Below are 10,188 nucleotides of genomic sequence, written 5' to 3'. Positions count from 1 at the left end.
TTACTTGAAAAAAGTAATCAGTAACTAATTACTGATTACTTCCCGAAAAAAGTAATCCCGTTACTTTACTGATTACTTATTTTCAAAAGTAATTAGTGACTTAGTTACTTTTTAAAACATGATTTATCCCCTAAATAGGTGATAAAGTGATAGATCTTTCAGCCCAATTCTACTTTTTCTGCATAATCCATCATATAAAATGTAATCAAATGGAAAAAGTCTCTTTGTAAAACTTGTTTTATTAGTTTTAATCTTTTAACTTTATGCTTCAAGCAAACATTAAATTATATGCAACATTCTCTGACTGGAAGATATTTGTTTAACATTTAAACCTATTTTCTGCACATTCCAGCACATAAAATAAAATGTTTTTTTGTGTTTACAGTCACTCTTTGAAATAGATGCACGTAAAACACAGCAGAAAATAAATAAAATCAAAGACTCAGCAGTCCTGTTGCTCTATTTTCTTTCTTTTTTCTTTTTTTTTGCCTGTCCCGTTTGGCTCTTTTGCCATCAGAATTATTGTCTAAAGGAGAAGAAAGATGCCCAACGGATTTACTTTACCAAATGGACCATCCCAGCCTTGCCATAATGGTCTATTTGATTCACCTTTTATTGTTTATTTTATTTATTTTCACTTGCTAAATACGGGACAGACTTGACTGGGGAAAAGAAAGGGGGAAAGAAAAACAGTGGGGAAGAGGGACGGGGATAAAGGGCAAAAAACAAAAACCAACAAAATAAGCAGACAAAAAAATACATATATCAATCACCTGGATCACCTGTTGAGAAAGAAAAAAGAGAAAACAAGCAGAAGAAAAAAAAAGAGCAATACAATAAACAACATCACGATGATCTATGGGAATATAACAGTAAATACTAAATATTAAACATTATTGTGCAGCACGTAAGATCGACAGCGCACAGTGTGCTTTGAGGTAGGAGCTAAAAAGGGTGTAGTTTGTGTGTGTGAGCACCAGTGTGTACACCTGTGAGCATGGATGCGTTTGTTTTTAAAAGGTTCCTTCATGTAATGATCTGCTAGAGGGTGTGGGGGACAACAGCCCCGTTCTCCAGGGCATGAAGCAGGTATGGAGGAGATCAAAACTCCAGACATCCAAAGACCCTCAGAACACAAGAGACCAAGGAAGACCAACAGAGGGGCAGCCGCGCCACTGTCCCAGAAAGAGCTGAGGAGAGTCCCAGATGAGGGGTCACTCAGCAGCCGCGGAGCAGAAGCCAGGGGGTGTTGCAGTGATGTGCCCGTGAGCTCCGCCGGCAGCCAGCTGTGCCAGAGTGACCGAGCCCCAGGCCGAGAGGCCGAGGGCACCTCACCCCCGAAGTGGCCCGAGCGAGCCCCAGGCTCCAGGCCCCGACAAGCAGCCACCAAGGAGTGAGCCGGTGTTGTTGCTCTATTTTCACCTGTATAGCAGGAGTGGGGCAGGCGGAGGTTGCCCTGGTGCAGGTAAGTCGCAGCGGGCAGTGGAAGGATGCGGCAGTTTCTCTGTGAATTTCACATTCCAGTGGCAGCGTACTTGGTGCTTGCTCGGACGTTTAGGGTTTTTTTCGCTGTAAAAATAAGTTTTCTTCCCACGCAGTGAGCAGCGGACACTAATGTTTTTGTCACTTTTTACGGAATCAAACTCAAAGTAAGGTCAGTACTTCCACGTGTTAAACGCTGCACGCTCATACTCTCTCCTGCACTCGTTATATTATCCATTTTTGATCTGCACACAGTTGTTGCCACGAACGTCGCACTTGCTTACGTCATTGTCATGAGACACTCTCGCAAAAAAAATCACGGTTTTAGTAACGCAGTACTTGCTTACGGGAAAGTAACAGTAATCTAATTACGTTTTTTGCAATAGTAATCCCTTACTTTACTTGTTACTTAAAAAAGTAATCAGATTACAGTAACGCGTTACTTGTAACGTTACTTGTAACGTTACTTGTAACGCGTTACTGCCCATCTCTGCCGACGACTGTGACAAATCGTCGGTATGTTACACGTCTGGAGTAATGAGAACGGGTTGGAATGAATCTATACATGTTTTACATCCGACATGAAAATCAACCTAACAAAGCATTATGTACATTAAATCTGTTCACTTTCAGATCCTGAATCACTTTGGAAAACACTGTGGTAGGGTTAACATTAAGGATGGCTGGAGCCTAAGTGTGTCTTACCACTGCTAGTGGCTTTCTATTGGATTCAACTAACAACCCAGAGTGTTTCATAAGGACACCTAGGGGCGTGACAAATCGTTGGTATGTTACGAGTTGGGAATGATAATGCTCTGGGTTTTTAAGTTGAGCTGATTTGATGTAAGTTAAATGAGCCCTCTTGTTTTTAGTATTTTGATTTAATAACATGTTGATATTTGGTGTCCCTGTATCCATACAATATCACCACACAAAATATCAGGGTACTATATAGAGGTGGGAATCACCATACATCCCACGATACGATATTATCACAATACTTAACGCATGATACGATATTATTGCAATTTTTAAAACATATTTTGCGATATTCAGATTCTGTACATAAAGGTAAACTTTATCAATATTCATTTTATCTAATATCAAAGTCTCACACTCAGTCTTTCTCTCATGTCAGTTTTATTGTTGACAAACTGAACGGTTTGTATTACAGTCTAGTCCAACTTAACTGAATCAACCATCTGGTACAATTATAGCTATTCTGAACTATGCAGTTTATGAAAACTATGCAGCCCCTTCAGCAACTGAAGAATTTGAAAGTAAATTAAAACAAAATATAATTTTACATTAAATAAAATTTTTTAAACTTAATTAAAATAAAACATGTCTTAAATTAAAATAAGTAAACTGTCATGTTTATTGCTGCCAAAAAAAAAGTTAAACACATTTGGACAGTGAAGGAATGTCAGGATTCTTGCTCAGAAAAAGGATCAACATGCTCTGAAGTCACAGCATGTTCCAGTCCACAAAAACTTTTTTTGTAACAAAATATCGATTTCTGCTGTCCCTGTATCGATACATTACTAGCAAACAAAATATCACGATACTACACTGTATCAATTTTTTCTCCCACCTTGTCTCTGTACTATCTTCACACGATAAATAAAAAGAATCCTGTTTGGTTTACACTGGCCATGCTTTTCACAACTTACCTGTAAAACACATCTCACTAACGTACTGCTCTCTCACCAGTCACTTTTTTCTACAATCATCTAAAACCTAGAGATGGATATCACAGCTGGGTCTCCCAGACACTTCCCTCAAGCCCACAGCTGGCAATAATATAGCCCATTACTAAATGTAGTCCATTACAGAGAGCATAATCACATGTGCACATAATTCAGTTGTGATCTCTTCCACTCATTGTTTGCTCACTTTAACACCAAAATAAAGGGAACAGCGGTTTTTACAGACAATCAGTTTAATTTTCATAGTTGAGCAGAGTTCCTGTCATCATCAATCCTCATTTAGAGATAAGATAATGATGTCTATTATCTCACAATCTAAAAGCTTTTATTGCAGTAATAGCTGTGAGGGCATTCTTTACTGTGATTAGGCGGTATGAGGGTGTTGTTGATAGACATTGTCAGCATTCCTAAAGTACCCATAATGACCCCCAAAATTCAAAACACTGCTTACAAGTGTCTATGTAAAAAAGTGTGCGAACAGAACAACAGGAAACTAGAAGGAAAGAAAGCACACTGCTCCGCTTAGCTGCTCGCAAATCACAGCACAATGATTTCAACTATTAAGCCAAGTTGAAGACACAAACTTGCCCTTAACTGCCCCTGATATCACCTCAGAAGGCTACATAAGTGGAGCTCAGGACTTCACGTGGCGACGACCTTATGTGAAGTGGACAGATTTAATTAGGGAAGTACAGTTAGCTTTTACATATGGACAGTGTTGGGGAGTAACGGAATACATGTACCGCCGTTACGTATTTAAAATACAAAATATGAGTAACTGTATTCCGTTACAGTTACCGTTTAAAAAGGTGGTATTTAGAATACAGTTACTTTGTTGAAATAAATGGATTACACGGTGGTACTTCCCTGTTTCATATTGTGGCGGGTCAGGACTGTTTGGGTTTTGTTTGACAGCTACGTTCTGTTGTTCCAGGCGGCAGCGTTACGGTTGCCATGGTTACAGGGTGACGCTCTCTCTCTGCGTGTTTCCTGGGTGAGAGAGGCCTTTTTGTTGTTGTTGTGCTAAGCTAATAGGCAGAATGCTACAGGCATAGCCCTAAAGAATGTAGCATCATAGGCAGTGTAGTCCGTGCTGCAGGGAGAATGGACTGCCATACACGTTATGTGTCTGTGAGCGAGGGAGGGAGAAAAAGGAAAAGTACGAGGAAAAGGAAAAAACAGGAGCTGGAAGCATGTAAATATAATAATAACCACTGCAGCCAAGAAGAGTGCCTGACGAGCCCAGTTGTAAGTAAGCTATTAAGACTCGACTGTACACCGTGTTCGTGTTTTCCTCTGAAACAATAAGTCCCGTTGGAGCAGCCTTTCAACGCCTCTCTCTGTCTCTCGCTAGCAAAGTTGACTCAGACAACAAAGTAAAGCTAGTTTTCGGCTACGAGCCCGACACAGAACCCACCGTATTAGCCAGAGGTCCCTTTACTACGGTTCGGAGCTGCGGACCTTCAGTAACAGTAATAAATCACAACAATAGTACATTCATGTAGTTGTAAACAGCATGATAATATATTAAGTAATCCAAAGTATTCAGAATACGTTACTCTCATTGAGTAACGTAACGGAATACGTTACAGAATACATTTTGGGACATGTATTCTGTAATCTGTAATGGAATACATTTTAAAAGTAACCTTCCCAACACTGCATATGGAGTTCTGGAACATTTTAATTGTACCTTATTAAATGTTAAAGTCATTGTCTGTTTGAAAAACTTAACTCCTAGCTAGGTTGCTACTTTAGTACTGTGTTAATGAATAAGAGGCTTTGCATGTAAGCCTTTGTTTTTTTAAGGAAAACTTACTATTTATTGTCAGATACAATGAAAAAAATCACGTAAAAAGGTCCAAGTATAAAAATAACATTAAGAGCGTGACTCAATTTGGATATTTCTGTTAGCTTGTAACAATATGCAAACTCTGTCTATGTTACATCTTCCAGTCTACCCAGATCTAGCCTCCTATCATGCTCTTCGTAAAACTTTACATACAGAAAAAGGAGGTTGCGGCTTTGCTTCGCCTTGCACCCTATCTGAATAAGTCACTGTATGCAGACTGAGCATGCTCAGTATATTCTGAGATGGAAATGAAGTGGACTGCAGTGGAGGTCTATAAAAGGAGCAGCATAAAAAGAGAAATAACAGCGAGAGAGAACCAGGCCAGAGGACGCACACTCCCCTACTGGGTGGCAGCGCTGATTCAACAGCAGACAGACCCGGAGCAGGATCATCTGTCTCCATTATGGTCTCCCTACAAATCATCTACATTTCCCCTCTTCTCCTCTGCTGCCCGCAAGCTCATAAAGCTAGCTTTTCCATGCTGCTTTTGGCAAAAAGGGTGAGAGAGACATCCAGTGAGGTGTATTGTGGGTGGTCGAACCAGCGCGCACAGACAGACACCGACCGCATACTATTCAGTTTCGACAGGGTCCGCCACAAAACTGCTATTCTTACCAGAATGAAACATTCGCAGCTTTTGATTTCAGCTGAGTAAATGCCGCTGAGGGGAAACATGCATCTGGGATGTCTGCACTTCCTCCTGGCTCTGGGGTCATTGGAGACTGTTTATGCTTGTACCGCACATTTCAGTGCGTCTTTGTCATGGAATAATCAGCTTACTTAAACAGACAGTTATAGTCATTTGGTTTTGTATGCGGCAAACTTGATATGAGCTGAGAAGCTTTGGAAACCTGAAAATGCTAAAGGAATAATTGGATTATATTAGTGAATTGCAAGGTGATAACATGTACCCACTCTCTTTTGTAAAGTGAAAAACCTAAAATAACATTTTACGCGGGACTCTCCCCACTGCCAAGTTCTCTCTGCTGCTTCGGTCATTTAATTCCAGCACTTGCCTAATTTGCCATTCTAAGCACACAGAGGTGTTTGTTCTTCAACATTTATACGGACTCCTCCGTTAATTCAAATGCAAAACTCTTTATTAGCCTGCTGGATGTTCTCACAGTGAGTCTGCAGTCCCCAACATGGGCCAGGTCATAGGTTGCTGCTGGTTATCACTTTGAAGGCCTCCACATTCCAGCTTTTCACTGAAACAGCAGGGATTTCAGAACTGCTACTACAACTTCATATTGCTGCTGCTGTGTGTGTGTTTTTCCACGCTTCTGTCTAAAGTAGGTAGTTACCATTCAAAAAGCTTAAAAGTGGTTCAAGGAGAGCTAAAGTGATCAGTGAGTAGAGCTGGAGGAGAAAGAGAAGGACGCGGAAGAAGAAGACAACTTTCTAAAGATTAGTGCTGCGTGACACTCCACATTTTGGTATTGATTCAATACTAAGTACATACAGAGGCAGTATTGCTGATATCAACACTAATAGCAAATTATATGAAGGTTATGAAGCGAAGAGCAGTGTGCCATGATTTATGAGATGAATCATCATTAATCTGCAAATTGTGAGCACATTTTAATGACCACTAATACTGCGCAATTATGCAACAACAAAACACCTGGAGTAAATGGGCTTTCCTCTAAACTGACGTGACAGTCGACACAAAAAGGTTCAGACATTTATCATTACATTTAAAAAATAAATTGTTATTTAACAGAATTCAGTGGGCTACATACTGAACTTAGATGACAGAAAAGAAGTATTGATCCTATTGCACTAGTATTGATCTGATAGCAGTACTAGCATAGGTAGTTGGTTCGATCCACCCACCTCTACTGATGACATCTGGGCACATCTGGCTGCCAGAGACAGTTTGTGCCAAATTTACTATTGTTTCCAGTATCTGGGTGTTTAACCCAACTTTTACTCAGTTTACATTATACAGGACACTGTAAACGTCTGCCGTGTCACAGACTGGACAAGTCTACGAGAACAGTTTACTGTCTTTGCCAAACGCGTAATGGCTGAAGGGTAACTTGAAGTAATTATTTTCTGTATGACATCTGTATGGCCTCATAATAGACTTTAGAATACTTTGTTATATAGAGGAGTTTATGGTCCACTCAACGACTGTGTCCAGGTCCTGTGGCTGTAAAACAAGCCAAGCTCATCAGCATGCTTAACAGTTGGTATGAGGTGTTTGTGCTGACACGCTGTGAAAGCTAAAGTGTTCCCTGTAATGACTAATCTCCAGATGTGAACACAGAGATATAAATTTGGGTTTGTTCAGATGCAACTTTGCAAGAAAGTATGCTGCCACGTTCTTTTTGGAGAGAAGAGGCTTTCTTCTGGGAACCCTTCCAAACAAGTCGTACTTGTTCAGTCATTTTCTAATTGTGCACTGTCATGAATTTTAGCATTTAACATGCTCAGGCAGAGGTCTGAGTTGCATTTCAAACTCCAGTTTGAGATGTAGCTCTTGGGTTTTATGCAGTTGCTCTGAGGACTGTCTGAGCATACTGCGGCCCTGCTTTTCTACGGGTGCTCACACTTACAAGCACATTTGATTAGCAGCAAATGACTGCTACTAGCCTTCTTAGTTCCTATGGAAGCAGTAAAGGTGTTCTTGAGTTTTTAACACACTGTTTTTGCATTTTGGCTTAAGTTTTTCTTTTGATAAATAATGACACAATGTTAGGTTTTGGCGGTTGATCTGAGGCGAGCTTGTATTCATCTACTTTTAAGAAGGACCAGACGATTTTTATTGCCCTTATAGATAAAACCTTGAAAGAGGGTGTTATTTCTTTTTTAACATGAGAACGCAAGTGAGTGTATATCCATTCACTTGTGTTCTCTTATTACACTAATCCTTTGCTATAAGTGAGTGATAACTGTTGTGTGTGTGTGTGCGTTTGTGTGTGTGAGGAGGACTCCTTACCATTAAACTGTCTGGGTGGAAAGATAGATGGAGTGAAAGGGCCTTGCTGTTTTATTAGCATAATTAATCTTACAAAGTTTTGATGAATCTCGAAAAAATTTGTGCCAAAATGATTAACGAGGACTAATTGAATGAGTCGTTTGTTTGACAGCTGTTAAAATGTCTCTCCTGAGATTAAGACTGCTCAAACACTTTGTATTCACAGAGGTGGAGATCAGCCTCTAGCGATCATGATCTGTTGTGCAGAAGCGTGATCACACAGACGCCTCTGTTGCTGCTGTTCAACCTTAACTGATACCATAAACACCATTTGTTGCTTCCCGACGTATCGAAATAAGGATATCAGCGCTCTGAATGATGGCCGCCTGGTATAACGCAAACTCGCGTAAGCCTCGAAACACCAAACACACGGCGTAGACAAACACGGCGAAGCAGGCATTGTTGCTGTGAGCAATTACAGCACCTTATCTAACATTGAGGATAATGAGGTTACACAGGGAGCAAATTCTATCATGTCGACATAATGAGAATTGGGCCCGTGTCTCGCATCCTGGGGTTGGGGACAGGCATGGGTGCGGGGACACACGCATGCACTGTTGTCTTATCTGCCCCACCTCGCATCTCTGCCTGACATTCAGGGGAAATTGCATTCGGGCTCAGTGTGTGAATGACGCTGAGGCTCTCCCCCTCTTCCTCATTCCATCCCTTTGCCTCCCCCTCCCTCATGTTCTCCAACAAACCCCACCACCACTTCTGACAGCCTGTTTGATTTATGACTCCAATTCCCCAGCGCAGACACATAGACGCAGGCCACACTCCCAACTATATGTATGTATTTTAGTTTCCCCCCACAGCCCTCCCCCCCTCCCTTGTCTACACTTCCCTCTCCCCGTCTTCTGGTCTGTCTCTATCACGTTCTATGTTGCACTCTCTCCTTCTCACACACATCTTGGGTGTGGTGATTGATTATCCTAGCAGGACTGTCTGGTGTATTTTTGATCCTTTTGAAATTTAATCTCTGTGAGCAGTACAGGGAGTGTCTCGTCACATGCGTGCACGCACAAGCGCACACACTCAAGGTGGAGGACAAAGTTTTGTAAAAGCAACGCAAGAACCACATTTATGCAGGACTAACGATCTAATCAAAAATGTAAGAATAAAATGGGACCAGAGCAACTTGCAGAGCACAGTGTTTGGGTTTGAGTGCAATTAGAGCTATCGTTATGGGAGCCTGTGATTAGAATCCCAAATCCTGGACTTCATCCCAGACTTGGGATTCTAATCACAAGTCCTGGACTTCATCCTGGATCTACAAACCAAACTGAACAGGGTGAACCCAGTTTGGGTGAATGTTATTAATAAAACAAACAACCCAAGGTGTCCCACAGGAGCCGCTCAGTGGTCAGCAGTGCAGGAGAAATGTGATCCAAGGTAATAGCAAACTGCCGAATTCTAAAACCACTACATTGTTTTTGTTGTTGTCATTTTATAGCCACAGAAGACTGTAACAGAAAGCTGATATTATTCGTCCTAAGAGACATTCATTCATTACTAAAAGGTAAACAGGTGCAGTAGGTTCACGGTGTAAATGCAGTCATAGTAACAAGACTCTCACTGATTTTAATATGCCAATGTTTAGCAGGTGCTTTAACCGTGGTGTAGAAAGAACTGTGTATATATCAGGCTCAAGTGCAGCCCTGTGCTCAAATACAAATAGCATTGCAAGAAAAGATGCACTGAGCAAGAGCCTGAATATTGTTCAGTGTTGCATGAAACAAATATTTAGAGTTAGATATAAAAATTCTACTTCTAAGTAACAGTGGAAAGGTTTTACCATGAAAATATACTTAAAGTACCCAAAGTAAAAGTCATCATTACCCAGAAATACCTCATAAATATTTCATTACTGGATCATAATGAGTGTCTCATTAATGTGTGTATTTAATATTATAGTTAGAGAAGATCTAAATTACTTATATCACTCAAAAAAGTACCAGTGATTCACTGGCAACGAAGCAGAAAGATGAGTTAGTCCATGCCAACTGTCAGCTTCATAAAGAGTATAAAGAAAAAGTTGAGGATATAAAACAAAATACTTTTTATGTTTAATTTTATGACCTTATGTTTTTTAAGTAGGACCTAAAATGCACATTTCCAGGCCCATATTTATATTCAAGAAATCTACAAGAGCAGTTTGGCAT

The sequence above is a fragment of the Neolamprologus brichardi genome, chromosome 12, assembly GCF_056152115.1.
Source record: "Neolamprologus brichardi isolate AB-2024 chromosome 12, ASM5615211v1, whole genome shotgun sequence".
NCBI classification, from domain to species: domain Eukaryota; kingdom Metazoa; phylum Chordata; class Actinopteri; order Cichliformes; family Cichlidae; genus Neolamprologus; species Neolamprologus brichardi.
The sequence above is the reverse complement of the archived record's forward strand: the minus strand, read 5'-3'. Positions refer to the sequence as shown.